At 43.5% G+C, this 16588-nt stretch overlaps 1 long non-coding RNA gene and 1 pseudogene across 1 annotated transcript in view; one reads left to right on the top strand and one right to left on the bottom strand.

The window, feature by feature from the left end:
* LOC144753061 (uncharacterized) overlaps positions 1-16588 on the top strand; it is a 473043-nt gene that overhangs the window by 62687 nt on the left and 393768 nt on the right. The window lies entirely within an intron of this gene.
* On the bottom strand, positions 2146-11059 carry LOC144756438 (leucine-rich repeat-containing protein 41-like; annotated as a pseudogene).

The raw sequence follows: 16588 nt of genomic DNA, 5'->3' as shown, positions 1-16588 counted from the left end.
AAACCAACCTCGTTTACCAACGATTTATACAATACCGACAATACATAAGAACATGCAGAAACCACCCGGATGACCTATCGTCTCCGACTGCGGCTCCTTGCTTGAGCCTTTTTGCAAATACGTGGATTTTGTCTTGAAGCCAATTGCAGAGACCACGAGATCGTACCTCAAAGATACAATGGAGACAATCAATCTGATCGACCGACAACCTTTTCATCCAACCAAACAAATCCTAGTGACCCTAGACATTGTATCTCTGTAGATGATCATAGCCCAAGGACCAGCCCTCGAAGTTATGCAGACAGCCCTCAACAAAAGACTTGCCCCCTTGGGAGTGCCCACGGAATTCATTATTAAACTTCTCGAAATTGCCATGATGCACAACTTCTTTTATTTTCAAGGCGATTTTTACCTGCTAACCAAGGACGTAGCAATGGGTGTCAGCTTTGCTCCAGACCTAGCCATCATCTACATGGATCACTTCTAAAATTCACACGTGTTTGATGAAAGCAACCCTTACCATACACAGGTGACCCTGTGGAGGCGATACATTGATGTCTTGTTGATTTGGACTGGTGCTGCCAAGACATTGAACGATTTCCATACATGGTTGAATCAAAGGTCTGATGATATCAAGTTTACCATTCATTCAGATTCTCATACAATAGATTTTCTTGACATTACTATCAAGACGGAGAATGACCAATTGTACACCACTCTATACAGGAAACCTACCGAACGGAACGCTTTACTCCGCTACAACAGGCACCACCCTAGGGCACTATGGGACAGTTTGCCCTTTGGACAGTTTTTGAGGATCCGCCGAAATTGTTCCAAAAAAGAGGACTACATGCCAGAATCAGAAAACCTCAGTAACTGCCTCATTGAAAGAGATTACCCAAAGGGTTTAGTCAAACGTGCCATAAAAAGAGCCTGGTTTAACCCCGAGAAAGCCTGCTTACTGCAAAGACACGTGAGAGGGATCTTGCTAACAGGATGATATGTGTCACCACATTCTGTACCCGAAGTCATGCGAGCAGGAAAATCAGTAACCAATATTGGGGTTTGGTCTCAGATGATTTGGAAATACAAGACCCACCCATGCACTCTTTCAAAAAAGGCAAAAGTATATGAGATCATGTGGTACGTTCTCTTTTGGAGCCTCAAGCTGAACCGTCCATTCAATCCATGTGGCACCTTCTTGAAACCCAGTGCCACTTTAAATGCGGCCACTGTAAGGCCTGTAAATTCACTATTCAAACCAAAAAATTCACTTACAAACAACGCGTGATCAATTTAAAATCTTTCTCCAACTGTAACACTTCAGATGTAATCTATGGCATCATCTGCCCTTGCGACATGATATACGTGGACTAGACTCAACAAAAGTGAAAACACATGTACTTCAACATTGTAGCAGGGTACGTTGTGGTGTCATTGGAGCACCCCAGGTCGAGCATTTTCAGATCGCCCAGTACGAAGCAGAAAGCCTTAAATGGGTTGTGCTAGAGAAGGTTACACTTGGGGTTAGGGGAGGGAACATTCAATCCATCTTGAATGTTCGCGAATGCGAATTGATCCATTTATTAGACACCATTCAGAATGGCTTTAACGAACTAGATGCGAGCAGTGCACAGTTATCTTTCTTAACTACAGAGTAAGAGTTATGCCACTTTCAGGCTCTCAGTATCCAGTACCACCTTGGCTCTGTATGACCATCACCCAGTTACAACTGCACAATTCCCTATGGAGGTCTCCAATTAATGTGTTCCAAAATGCAAGAATTAGTTTAATCGTGTTACTGTGTTACAGCAATGCCCCTTTTTGACACATTGTCAACTATATGTCGTGCAAAAAGTTATTGTTGCACAACAGAATATGTATCGAGCCTTCTTCTCTTTTGAAAATAATTGGTCATTTTGTCTCTGCCATATATATGTTTTCTAACTCTGCAATCAAGTATTGTTGTGCCTTTGGTATTATATGTACTAAAAACCGACTATGTTTAAATGTAAAGTGAAATTGTGCACTTGTATGACGCTCCAGTACACTCTGGGGACCACATTTCAAGATTGCAGATGATTCCTTATATTTGTTTGCAGAGTTTTTTATAGCGCTGGCTAGACCCGGAGGTATCAGAGCGCTTTACATGAGGATCAGCGGGTTGCAGGATACAAAAATTACATCAGTTACAGTTACAGTTGCACTACGAGTATAGGCTTAGGAGAAAAACATGAGATTACACAATAATTTAAGTTATTAGCGCATAGCATGGCCAAGATATGCGTCTTATGGGGAATGGAAGGTAGCGGGGGGGAAAGGTAAACAGGTGAGAGGAAAACAGATAGTCGGGTAGATAGGAAAGGGGAAAGTACTTCAGGGGTAACAAAGCAGTCAAAAGAGAAAGGCAGATCAAACCGTGAAGAACCGTGACAAACAATGTCCGCTGTCTGGCTAGGTAGGTGACGGCCGAAGGGGTGAACCAGCGCCAGACTCCTCTATAGCTGCATAGGACAGCTCCACCGGGCCACGACCAAGGGTATTCAAGCTTCTACATACTGTTAGATTAAACCACAAACTACATGCCCTCTTTCAATCTTTGTATTGCTCAATATTTGCACATATAACATCATCCTGCCTAAAATATGACTTGAGTGAGAAACGCAATTGAACACATTACTTTTTGTTACTTACCATTGTAAGCCATTGTCTGTTTCTCCAGTGTGACCCATGTGCTCAGTAGGTTACACAAGATGTGATAATATTCAAGGGTCAGGGGCACGTTGTGCAAATTCAGGGCACTGATGCTTCAGAAGCGGCGTGAAGAATCAAAGAAAGGGACCCCAAGGCATCTTTCCCCCAGCAGACCATGTAACCCCAAAGCACCTTTCTCCCCCAAAGGACTTTTGCTCCCAGTGCTGGTTCTTGTTTTCTTCTCATTGGCCACACTAAAGATAACATCATAAAGATCTTCTGCCTTAAAGTCGATATTCTCCACACCACTTGAGTTGGCATAGTGGGTAGCAGATTTATTTTTCTTGGCAAGGTCAGCTGGCAAACCTTTCGGCGAGTTAGGGGAAGGTTGTTTGTATTGTTCAGAAGTAACAAGAGGTAATTTGGTGCTTGCATCTTGACTTGCACGATTCTTTGAGATACTGTTTCTCGACCCATGGGGCTTTGAGGTAACAGTGGCCTTGCAGTGGCTTTTCCGATGCATTTTGGGAGGTTCATCCCATGGTCTCTGATCTAAGTTGAGGGGCTGCAATGTCAGCAAGGCACTTGGTGTCTCTTCGTGTCCCTTTTTATATTCTATGCTATATTGATCAACAATCTCTTCTTCATCTTGTTCATCCAGGAAACCATCACATGGAACAAGTAAATCCAGAAGTGGATTTTTCTCCTGCAGTAACCTGGCCCTTTCAGTCTGGGTTTCGATGTCACAAAACCTACAGGGGTTTCTGTGGTGCTCCACCCAAAATCCTGCACTGATACCTAGAATGAGGGCTAAAATGTATGCCTCAGGAGCAGGTCAGGATAATAAGTCCACTTTGTTAACATCTCCATGGTGATGCAGCAGTGATTGCAGAGAGTGCTGCCGGGCAAGTTCGGGAGAACGCAGGTGAAGGAACTTCAATGTCCGCACTGAGTTCACCAAAGTCTCAATCACAGGAGGGGTAAGCTCCAACACTCCCTGCAATTTGTTACAGATTGTTGTAAGCTTGGTGACATACTGACAGCTGTGAATCAGTGGGGAGAAACACTGGTCCATCAAGCGTCTATCGCATGAGACATCCAGTATTCCTCGTAGAAAATGGTAGAAGAGAACTTCAAAAAATGTATTTCTCCAACAAGTTACTGTCTCAAATTGTGGTTGCTTTAGTTTCATTACATCCTTGCAGAGTTTGAAAGCCCTTTTTTAACTGCATTGTTGTGTCTTGTACATTATACATGCAAACAAACTAATTATGTTTCAATGTATGGTGATATTGAGCATTCATATGACGCTCCTTTTTCACTCTGGGGACCTTATTTCGATACTAGTTGATCCGGTCTTATTTATTTGTTGAACCGAATCATTTCAAATTGAACACTTTTTTTAATATCAGCGGTTGCCCCAGCCGCATCATTTCTAATGCAGATGTCTTGATTAGAAGAGGTCTTTCCTCTCACTTTTTTTCCCATACACGGAACCACGCTGCATCAGCGGCTCGTAACCTCATCCTGACTACGCGTTGGCACAAGTCAGCAGGGCCGTTTCTAGGTGTCTTGCCGCCCTAGGCGAGAATTGAAAAATACCGCCCCCTCCCTTTTACTACCATCACTCTCTCCCCCTGTCAGCCAGGTGTTGGGAAATAGAGGTCTGCTTTGGTGCCTCTCTATCTAGTCTGGACTGTCAAATCCATATTAAAGTAAGTCATCTGTATCAATTGTTGCGGATATGTAAGTGTTATTGCCCTGTTCTGAGAGTATTAACTCAGTTATGCTATCATGGGCTTGAACCGACGTGAAACGCCAACAGCTATCTTCTGTTTTGGCGTTCCCCTTTTGATAAACACACAGCTTTAATCAGACTCGCATTACCTGGGTCTTTATACTCGGCATCTAACCGAATAGCACGCCGTTTTTTGTGATTACACGCGGCCGCAATCCAACTCGTATAATTTGGGTCTTCAAACTCGGCATCTAACCGAGTAACACACCGCTTTCTGTGATCCCATCATCTTCAGTCTATGCCAGTGTGCGTTTTATTTTAAACAACTTAAACAATCTTTTTCAAGTGTGTGATCGTTTTTAGGTCTCGTGACCTTAAATGCGCGCAAGCGCATTGAGGAACGAGAATTCAAGTCGGCAAAATCCTCGGCAAACCGAAGGGCTTTCAGCCGGCGTTTTCTTTCAGTTCACGTGAAACACAAGCACGCGCATCAGGCACTCCTCCCACACCTCACGGACATCTGTTCATTTCTCCTGCACAAGGCTCTCCTCCCTCCCCACATCAAAGGCATCCCAGGCTTCCCCAGCGCTGCCCCGTCCATCAATCACCCTCCCACGCCAGCAGCTCTTCCCGCTCCGACCCCCTGCTCTCCGCCCCCTGCTGCATCAAAGTCTTTTTTTTTAACTTAAATTACCATCTGTTCCAAAGCCTTCTTCGAGAGCAGCTCGTAATGACTAGCCACAGCAGTCGCTTCATAGGCTGCTGCACATAGCTTTGACGTACATGGGTGCTGTGCTATATGTTTAACACGCGCCCGCTTTCATAATTACAACACACACTTCAAATTGGGCCCCTGATTTCTTCGCGCAACCACACATCCCCTCCATGCTGTTTCATCTCAGATGCATTGCTAAACAAGCATTGGAAATGCAATAGGTCTTGCAATTACGCGAGTCTGAACTATTAGCATTGTAAATGATAATGCCCTTTATTTTTGCGTTCTGGTTTTTAGAACATAAATAAAAGGCTTTGTCATTTACAAGGCCTATAGCTTAAATTTGCGTTAAAACGAGACCTATTGCATTGCAAATGCTTGTTTAACCTTCTGAATATTGTGTGGCTCCTGAAGAAGGCGTTCTTCTAACGCCGAAAGGCGCGTCTAATACATTAATTGCCACTTTTTTGATATTAATTGAGTGTTTGTTAATTGTTTGTTTGTATATTTTGTATATTTCAATAGTCATGTTTTTAAATTTATGATGTATTCACTAGTATGCATTATGTGAATTATGATTTTAATATAAATGTGTAATAAATAAAAACAAAGTTTGATAATTTAGTGTCTTTTACATGTCCTTTTCCTGCAACCTTGTTCCCTTTGCTGTTATGGTGATTGCCTAGGATTGATACACACAATTTGTTTTCCCTGTCCTAGGAATAATATTATTTCTCATTCAGGGGGTCCTTGTTGTTCACATATTCGTACTTCATCATACGCATGGGGACGTTTAAGGGTACGATTCGTACGGGAAATATGCTCCGTACGGCTATTTGTAAGGGATTTTACCGAATCGGAATCGGCCCCTAGATGTACGGAATGTTGTAGTTCTAGGAGAGGACAGCATGATTGCAAGCATAAAGCATGAGTTCAACTTCCATAGGTGAAGCATGATGCCAAGATGATTGACCAAGACAAACAAAATTCCCAAGTGACCACCAAACTTGGACAGTCTATCAGTATGTACATTTCTCACAACTGTCCCTGCCGGTCAGTTTCTGGGAATAGCCTGATACTGTCTGTGGGTTCCTGCTCCACTGGTGAATGAAGGGTCCCTTGCTAATGCACCTATGCATTGCAGCATCTCTGGTTTGATCATACTGTTGGTTGTTTCACTCTTGTTCAGCCCCAGACCGTATAAATCGAGTTCTACTCCATTCTTCAAGCCACAGGATATTTCTTGGTGTACAAGCTACGGTGCTGTCCCAGTTCTGCAAGCTCCAGTTTCTCTCTTGGCCTACAAGCTCAAGTGCTGCTCCAGTCCTCCAAGCTCCAGTTTCTCCCATGGCCTACAAGCACCTGTGCAGTTTCAGTTCTGCAAGCTTCAGTTTCCCTCTTGGCCTGCAAGCTCTGGTGCTGCCTGGTCCAAGCTTCATTTTCTCCCTTGTCCTACAAGCTTCTGTGCTGTTGTAGTCCTGCAAGCTCCAGGATCTCTCTTGTCCAAAAATCTCTGGTGCTACCCAGTCCTGCAAGCTCCAGTTTCTCTCTTGGCCTACGAGCTCCAGTGCTGCTATAATCCTCCAATTTCCTCGTTCTCTCTTGGCCTACAAGCTCTGGTGCTAATCCAGTCCTGCAAGCTCCAGAACCTCTCTATGCCTTACAGGCCCCGGTTCTGCTCAAGTCCTGCAAGTTCCAGTTTCTCTCATGGCCCATAAGTTCCGGATCTACTCTAGTGGTGCAGGTATGTGGCACAATTGTCCTCCAGAGGTCATCTTCTCTGTAAATTGTGCTGTACACATTGTCATCTTATGGAACAAATTTGAATTGTAATACCCATTTTCTGCTAATTCAAGTCTGCATGATGCTAAACCATAAGAAAATGTTTGTTAAACTTAAACGGGGTCATATCAAAACAGCTGAAATATATCTTGCTTGGGACGCCAACATTCTTCAAAATTGCAGAGGGTAGGTTGATAGAGTAAGAGGTAGAGGTACGTAGAAAGGGGGAGGTTTAAATAGAGAAATAGGGATGGACAGAGATCAAAAAGAGAGAGTTAACTTTCCCAGGCGTCCATTGGACGTTGGGTAGTCCTGGGCAATTACCCACTTTGGCAATGCCTTAAAACATTTCTTCAGGGACCATGTTCCTGGTATGTGACTGCCATTTCCCCACTAAGGTATTCCTTAATAACGAATCTCAATTACCGATTAGTTATTAAGGAATATTAAGGATACGCTAATATTTTAGTGATTCCTACCTACAGTCAATTTAGCGAGTCCTTAATAGTGATTCGATAAAAATCGCTATTAAGGACTCGCTAAATTGAAGTTACCTACATCTGACCCTATATGTTTAATAGGGTGGAATCAATGAGTTATTTTTCTCGGTACAAAAGTTTAGTTACACGGTCCATGCAAATTGATGCATGCATTCTGAATCCATTCTGCATTTCTTTTAAACGTTTTAACTTGATTCGAATGCTTTGTTATGTGATATTTAATGCCTGAAGGGGTTCATGGTTGTTTCGAAAGTAGAGGAACGTCATGCTGAGGATGATAAAGACCTTTCTGGGTGGAAAGCCATGAGAACTAAACTTCTGGCAGGTTGAAATTTTCCAAATGCAACTCACAGCGACAACAAAATATATTGCACTTGAAAATTAATTCTGCGTAATTGGTCCAGAGCAAGAGAGATTTGGTAGGTGTTCTTCAGTTTTAGCAAAGGCCAGGCAGCAGCATTCAGAATAATTTGAATGCTGCAGAAGGAATAATCAGGGTGCTCTATTTAAGTGTAGTACCCGCAGCCAGAGGGGATGAAATAAAGGCCCACTTGACCAAGGACCGCAGATGAAAGATCCTAAGGTGAAAAAAGGCAACATTTGGATATTGCAGATATCTGGGAAATCAAGGTAAGACTCACCTTCAGCAGAATAACTTAGTTTCCCACCACCACAGTGGAGGAAGGGCACTTTCGGGTAAGATCATGCGAAAGGCTGAAGCTTCAGAGAGGATTCCTACTTGCAAGGAAGATTCTCAGATTTTGCAGTGTGAGTTTGATAATTTAGAGAACATCTACCATACAATTGCAAAGAGCTCATAAGTATTAGAAAATGGCATTTCTCCCAACTTGTTTCTTAGTCTTAGGTGGAGCATCATCTGCTTACATTGAGTGCTTGGCTGTGCACATGGGCAACAGTTTAATTCATGGTCACGTAGAGAAATTAAAGCGGATGGGGAATGACCAACCCCAGGGGATCCTCACAAGTAACTGAATTTATCAAAGATTCATAAGAAGAAAGAAGAACAGATTCGACTGTGTGCAGGAATATCAAATTCGGGGCAACGCCTTTAGTGCCCGCTTGATCCACTAAAGACAACACAGAATGGGGCGAGTTTGAAGGGGGTGCAGAAAGGCCTTTGGTAGCTGATGGTAAGAAGGAGCCACTGGCAGGTCAATCTGAAACTACTACCTAATGAGGGTTGCTCTCTAAGGCCACAGTACAGGCCATACACACACATTCACACTTACACGCACACTCTCACATAAACACACTCTCACCCGCAAGCACGCACACAACATACATTTAAATGCATTTTGTACATACCTCACCTGCCAGAGAGGGTTATATTTCAGCTAATTGAACTCCATTTTTATTACACTGATAGTGAATAATATAATATATTTTATACTTTTTACTATTAGTGTAATAAATCAGTTGACAGAAAACCAAAGATAGTGCAGCCCCACCTGATGTTCATTAAGATGAGCTGCCACTGTGTTCGTGGCACTCATTTTGCCACATCTGAGACCAGGGGTGGCAAAGGCAGTGCCAGGGATTGCAAGAGTCAAGCCAGGGTCGCAGCTACGACCCCTCCCAACCCCTAAATGATGTCCATGCCCAGGTTTGTATCAGGGCTAGCAGTACAGGAGTTAACCTCTTCCCTGACAAGGTAATAGGCTGTAGGCTCCAAATTAACATTCACAATAGTAAGGGCTTGCTAATTCAATCAACAGCCTTCTCTCCTCAGTTAGCAGAGTTTGTTTTGTAATTACCCACACCACTCTTTCTAAAATAGTCAATAGTGGTACCTTTAGAAGTGGGGATAGAGTGACTGTCAGCTTTCCTTTTACCCATATTAAACAATAAATCACCCCATTAGTATCATAGATGAAAATGGGGTGGCCTAGTCTCCTCTGGGCTCTGACGGGCGCAGACCCACTCTTGGGCTGGTCTTCTCCCGAGCATGTGCCTGGTTGTGCCCTGCACAGCGGGTTCAGAGGGTGCCTCAGTAGTGATGCGAGCCAAATTCCACCTCCTCCAAGAAACTCAGGGCAGTGTAGTCATTGAAATGTCTCCTCCCTCCGACTACCAACAACATCAAGAGCAGCCTGATTTATATCTTTGTTTTAGAACATTGGAATGTTGGGAGCTCCATTGTAGACAATGGTGTGCTCTATGCTTCTAACTTTAGGACTCCTAAATGCCTTCTGTGAATACCGAAAGTCTTAAAATTAGGATTTTTCTCAATTTAGTAGTAGTAAAGTTAGGACTCCTAACTTTGGACTCCTAAATGCCTTCTGTGAATACCGAAAGTCTTAAAATTAGGATTTTTCTCAGTTTAGGAGTCCTAAAGTTAGGAGTCCTAACTTTACCGCTATTAAATTAAGAGAAATCCTAATTTTAAGATTTACGGTATTCACAGAATGCATTTAGGAGTCCTAAAGTAAGGAGTCCTAACTTTACTACTACTAAATTGAGAAAAATCCTAATTTTAAGACTTTCGGTATTCACAGAAGGCATTTAGGAGTCCTAAAGTTAGGAGTCCTAACTTTACTACTACTAAATTGAGAAAAATCCTAATTTTAAGACTTTCGGTATTTACAGAAGGCATTTAGGAGTCCTAAAGTTAGGAGTCCTAACTTTACTACTACTAAATTGAGAAAAATCCTAATTTTAATACCTACGGTATTCACAGAATGCATTTAGGAGTCCTAAAGTTAGGAGTCCTAACTTCTGTGAATACCGAAATGAGTAAGTGTCTTCTGTGAATACCAAAATGAGTAAGTGCCTTCTGTGAATACGAAAATGGTAGTAAGTTTAGGATTTTGTCTTAAGTTAGTTCTGTGAATCGGGCCCCTGATTCTGAACTTTAAAAAGGAAAGGTTTGATGGATGGTTCTGCCCTGTTGACAGAGCCATGACCACACTTTAAACAGCATTGACCGTAATCGCTGTTACCGGTTTCTGACAAAGATTCATAAATGAACGCCGCCTTGGCAGTCATTTCTAAATTTGGCAGGCAGAGTAGTTTTGGCTTGGCGGATATTAAGTCCTCCACCAGGCCAACAGCAGTCAGAGACTTATGAAACAATTATGCATTGGGCAATACTGGTCTGCTTTGTATTGTATTATATTGTAGCATTTATATAGCATTTACTAACCCTTTCTGGGACATTGAAGTCCTTGCCTGCACAGGTTGTGTGCTGTGCTGCATAGGGTGTGTGGTTGAAAGGGTGTTTGTTGTTTTTTATTTGGTTCTGATGTGGGAAATGTGTTCATGTTATGCATGTTAGAGAGACAGGATTGTGGCTTTCTCAGTCCATTGTCACCCCTGCAGGTTCACGTCCCTCTGCTGACGTGGCCCCATTCAATGCAGCTGGTTCCACCTGTTTATTGTGCACCATTTTAGGGGCCAGCAGGTCCGGGCCCATGATTATCTATCAACTCTCCCACCAAATGTCTTTTCAGCCCTCAACCAGCTCTCTCTGAGGGCCCCACACCCCGGGCCAGATGGAGGGGTGGGTTCATCGCCAGGTCTCTTCCAGTCGCCCAGGGCTCGTTCCTCCTCCAGGTTTGCCAACAGCTCCAAACCAGGATCAGAACCACTGGATCCTCCCCAAGGCCCCATCCTGGGCCCTACCCCACCCGCAGAGGATATCACGGGCCTTAATTGGCCCTAGCAGTGTTGAAATCCATAGTGGTATCAGCCTCACCCGGGCTGTTTTATCAACCAGGGGCCCTTCTTGCCATCTCCTGGCACATCCTAGCTCTCCAGGACATCCAAGGGGAGCAAATCCATGCCGGTCCCTCCTGCTGGGGCCACTACACCCTCGACCAGCTGCACATACTCCTCCAGGATCTAAAGTTACTCCCTAGGGCGATGGCCCTGTGCAGCACCCGAGGCCCCTAGAGTGCCTTGCCTCCTGCCCAGCGAATCTCATGGCTGCGGTCCCCACAGCGCACCAAATTGGGCCCCTCCAGGCCCCACTGGCTCTTCCATGCCATCTGGCACTGCTCCGAGCCATTGCCAGTCAGTGGCCGCTGCAAGGGCCCAATCGTGGCCCAGCTCACTACGTCAGCCTCCATGCCGCATGGGCCCCAGACCACAGGCAGCTGCGAAATGCAGCCCCACTGCCCATCCAGGATTCAGAGGCTCCTCACACACAACCTCCTTTGCAAGGGGAGAGGGAGCTGGGGTGGCTGACGCAGGATACGTCCACCAGATGGCTCTGGGCTATGTGTCTGACATTATCGCCATGGACACGCCCATCCAATGGATTTCGTGCCAGAATTTACTATAGTGAATGCAGTCTGGAACGTAGTGTCCTGTTTTATGAATATTGTTTGAATTTTACTTGTTTTATAAATATTGTTTGAATTTTACTTGTAGGTACAATTGTCTTAGGAGGCCCTGTAGATGATCAGAGTGCTTTGAACATTGATTGTCTAGCTAGTGGTAACCAAAGTAGTGCTTGCTAGATTGGTGTTATGTTTTCCCTTAGATGGGAGCGGAGTATGAGGCTTGCTGCAGTGTTCTGAATTCGTTGAAGCCTGCGTATGAAGTAGGATGGTCCAAGATATGCACTGTTGCAATAGCTGACCTTAAAGGTCACTAATGCGAGTATGCCTTGTTACTTTTGTTGGTAGGCACACTGGTATTGTGTGCCAATGGTTGCCCGGGGGGGGGGGGGAATGGGGACTCATTTTTGGGGACCGGCAATTATTTTTCCTGATCGGGCATTTTGCAAGAGAGAGAAAAGAAGGAGGTAGTGAAAGAGGAAAACTGTCACAAAGAGAGAAAACAGGAACCTGCATGAGTGAGATAAAGGGGCAGAGGGTGATCCGGCATATTAAAGAGGCATGCAGTGGAATGAAGAGTATTCAGCCATGTTATTCAGAGCGCTGACATTTAATAGTGCCAGCCAAGAGTTTCTGAGCAGAACCTAGGGCACAGGCACTCATTTATTTTTTTACCAACTAAGCACTGGAAAGCAAAGTTATGCACAGATGTGTTGAAACATTTTAAATGCGTAGAACATGTTCCTGGTGACTTGATTGAATTGAAACTACAGATACATGTAAGTCCATTATCAGTCCTCAGTTCCTCAACTCTTTTACCATCTCTGGTGGAGCAGCAACTTTTCTGGAGAACATGGCCACAGAGCGCAAAGGCTACGATCCTCATTTTAGCTTTGGTAAGCTTTAAGGGGCCGATTCTCCCCACAACAGGCATGTATGGTGCGGATGGCACTGACGCATACCCACTGTAGGGGGTGCCCTTGTGCGAGACGTAGCGATTCAGTCAATGGGGGCCCATGTACGCGTCATACGTATGGCTCCCATTGACTTCTATGGTAGTCCGACTGAACCGCGACCAGCAGCATGCGGCCGCATCGTGTACTCGCTCAGTCGGACTGCAGGAGTCCGGCTCGGTTGGAAAACACTCCGGATCCGGCTCGGTTGGAAAGCTTCCGACCCAGATCAGAATCGGCCCCTAAGTGTTAGTTCATCATCCCAGTATCTATGGTGTGGAAGCAGTTTTCCCAGTTTACATTTGAAGAGGGCTTATTTCCGTCAAGCTTGAGGATAATTCATTTATTGGTCCCAAAGATGTAACAAGTAAGGTTTAAAAGTCTGAATAAGTCCAGTAATGATGACAGGTAAATGTTGAATAGGAGGGGAGGGCTGATGTTACCTTTGCTAATTCTACAATTTATCGTATGATGGGCGGATGCAAACCATACTTTTCCTGCTGTTCAACTTGGAGCTAGTCTATTTAAATACATTTTCTCAAATGCAGAGGAGAAAGAGCCTGTTAAGTAGAATCTGGTGGTAGACTGTGTCTAAGGCTACCAATAGGGTAGAAGAGATAGGGTAGCTGTTCTATTGCTATCCGCTGTAAGTGTGAGGTCATCCCAGTTAAATATGATGATTACACCATTGCCTTTCTTGGGTCTAAATCAGATTGTTGATCTGACAATACTTTGTTGTTCTTGGTGTATTTTGTGAGCTGTGTGTAAACTGCTCTTTTCAATATTTTGCTTAGGAAAGGTCCTTTGGAGATAGGCCTGTAGTTTGCTGGGTTGGAAGGTTTGAGGTTCTTCTTCTGGTCTGTTGTATGATGTTGGTAACCCCAGTTGAAAGGAAATAGTTTTCAGAGATTCGTTCATTAAGTTTCTGGTTCCCTCCCCTGCATATGTCATCCTAAGTATTTTTTGAATATATTAGTGAGTTCTGCTTGTGATCCTATTGAGCTATTAGTGCTTAAGATGATGGTTAATTATTTGGTTCAGAGCGGGTGGAAGGCGGTGATGGGTGAATTTGAGGTAATTATCTAAGTGCATGATGCATTATTTGAAGGCTGTGCATTGGATATCTTGTCCATAAGGTAAATTTCTATCTTTTTTATTTTTGAGAGTCCGTTTGACATGGTGTCACAGAAGTCAAGATAGGGGCATTTCTGGGTGCAGGTGACAGAGTTTTTAGATGAACTGTCTGGGAGTGAGGAGTAGTTGAATTTATTTGTTATTTCTGATACTTCTTTGTAACGTATGTGTGAGGAGTAGTGGACTTTTCTTGTTATTTATGATAACTTCTTTGTAGGCTCTGCTGTATCAATGCTGTCTTTTAATCCTTTGATGCTCCACACCTAAGTTGTAGTATGTTGAATTCTGTTTTTTTATTGAGACCAATGGTCCAAGTGGTTCTCTTCTTGGTGTTGGTTGGTTAAAGTCTTTCCTGGTAATTGGTTGTTTAGTTCAGTGGAACTCCAATTGCAGAAGGCTGATACATCCTGGGGATGCTTATTGATTGTTTCTTTAAGCAGGAGTTAAGTGTAGGAAGTTCTAATTAATTCCATTGTTTGTATTGTAGATATGATGTTAGAGTTGTTGCTGACTTTTGACTGTACCTACATGAGGCTATGATTAGTTTGAAGGTGATGTTGTTGGTGGTGGTGTTAACTACAGTTGATCAAGCCGCTCTTGGTTACCAACGTATGTCTTGCTGGGGCATAGATGTGTGTCACTAGCCATGTGCGTGCGACCTAATAAGATATTATTTATTTGAGGTTGAGAGCTTCGAAGTTTGTGGTTATTTCTTTGGCCATTGTTTACATCTTTAGTTGAACTATATGTTGAGATCTCCAAGGATGTATGGGGTGGGATGTTTTAGCATGGTCTTGGCCACATAGACTAGTAAGGCTTATCAGAATGTTCCTTTGTTAGTAGGTTGTCTTCTGCTCATGAAGGAGGAGAACATAAAAGATGGGCTGGTGTGACATCTGACCACCAGGGTTCACATCCAGCCTTTGTGAAATCTTCAATTTTGAATACTTGTAGTGTTTTCATATAAATAACTACTATACATCCTCCATCTTTACCTGTAGAAGTTTTTGTTAATATTGCTGTACTCATGTGGGATAGACTCATGGCATACAGATGTAGAAATGCTGTGGATCCACGTTTCTTTGATGAAGTGGTTGGCCAGTGTTTAGATCAAAAGTTGAATTAGTTCTTGTTAATGGATATTACTTTGAGGAGCAGAAAGTGAAAGTGCTCTGTTTATCTCTTCCTGTCATTGTGGAGCTGTAGCAGGGAGGGGTCTGCATTGGTTGATAAGAGGTACGGGTGGGTAAGAGGAGGGGCTCCTGCTGCGGTCTGTGGTGTGGCCCTAAAATTGGGGTGAACGGTAGTGGGTATTAATAATTCATGTAGGAGGGTGGTTTGCTGGGTGAATTCCCGATTAGAGTCGATGACAGAGAAATAGGTGCAGTATGGGAATGTGATGGCTATGCATTTCCTCCTGGCTCTGGTCGTTAGCTTCCTTCTGTGGAATGAAATGGCATGAGCTTGCTACTTGGGTTGAGTTCCCCTTTGGTGGGTTGTCCTTGTGTGAGCGGTGCAAGGTTGTTTGTTGATTGCATAGATGTATCAGTGAGTTTCTAGGAGGGTAGGTGAGTTAAGCCTATATAGATCTTGAAGTGGTTGATTCCTATTTGTGCGGTTGGTGAAGGGTACTCTGGGGTCACTCATGGCTAGTAATTTAAACTAAGTTAAATGGTTGTGCCACTGGTAGGTGATCTTATGTCCTGGGTTGTTGACTTCTTCCCTTGGTTCCAAGCTGGGTGCAATCTTGTGCAGGTTACGCTGTTTTTGCAGTATCAGGTGGCTAAACCTTGCAAGGTGTTGGCGGTATAGTTAGTGATAAGGTGGGCCCATAACAGAATGCTATATATAGCTAAAACACCTTGAGGCTAAAACGTTGTTGCATGCTCCTTCTAAAAGAAGGGCACCCCAAAATATACTATTTAAGGTTCAGTAATTGGGGGAAACAAACCATCAATTATAAGTAAACATTTCAGGTCAACCTATCTGTGTTGATGGAAGGAATTAAGAGCTGGAAGTTATTGCGGGTTTGCTGTGTAGGACAACTGGAAAAAGACCACAGACATTTATTCTAGAGTGTCTAAATGTTGTACCCTTTGATAACTTTTTTTATTCAATGTTGATATATGTATCAACAGAAACATAAAACCTAATTAAAAAAACATTCTATTATAAATTAAAACATTAAACTATTTAAAAATCTTTAAACTTAAATTTACCACTCCAGTGAGTGCAGCAGTAGGGAAAGTGTTGGATAGCTGAGGGGCAAAAATTACTATTCCTACTCCAATGAGTGCAACAATAGGGAAAGTGTTGGATATGGGAGGGGTAAAAATTACTATTCCCACTCCAGTGAGTGCAACAGTAGGGAAAGTGTTGGATAGCGGAGGGTTAAAAACTTTTATTCCCTCTCCAGTATGTGCAACAGTAGGGAAAGTGTTGGATAGCAGAGAAGTAAAAATGACTATTCCCACTCCACCATCCTAACAATGAGCCAGTGTTAAACTAATGAGTGCGCTCGAAAAAAAAAACAGGGGAACTGTAGCTTAAAAAACCTTTTATCTTGAGATGACCGCATCCGTTCGCCACTTCATAAGCGAGCACTTCGAGGGGGGATTCCTTAAATGCTATGTCAAAACGAAGTGCACGCGCTACATCGACGTTGACAGTCGCTGACTGCCAGGGCCGTTCCTACCATTAGGCAAGACTAGGCCGCTGCCTTGAGCGGCAAAAGGGGGAGGACGTGAACGTTTGTTAAATAAATATACCCC

The sequence above is a fragment of the Lissotriton helveticus genome, chromosome 5_1 (assembly GCF_964261635.1).
Source record: "Lissotriton helveticus chromosome 5_1, aLisHel1.1, whole genome shotgun sequence".
Classification (NCBI taxonomy): domain Eukaryota; kingdom Metazoa; phylum Chordata; class Amphibia; order Caudata; family Salamandridae; genus Lissotriton; species Lissotriton helveticus.
This window is presented reverse-complemented; position numbering and strand designations above follow the sequence as displayed.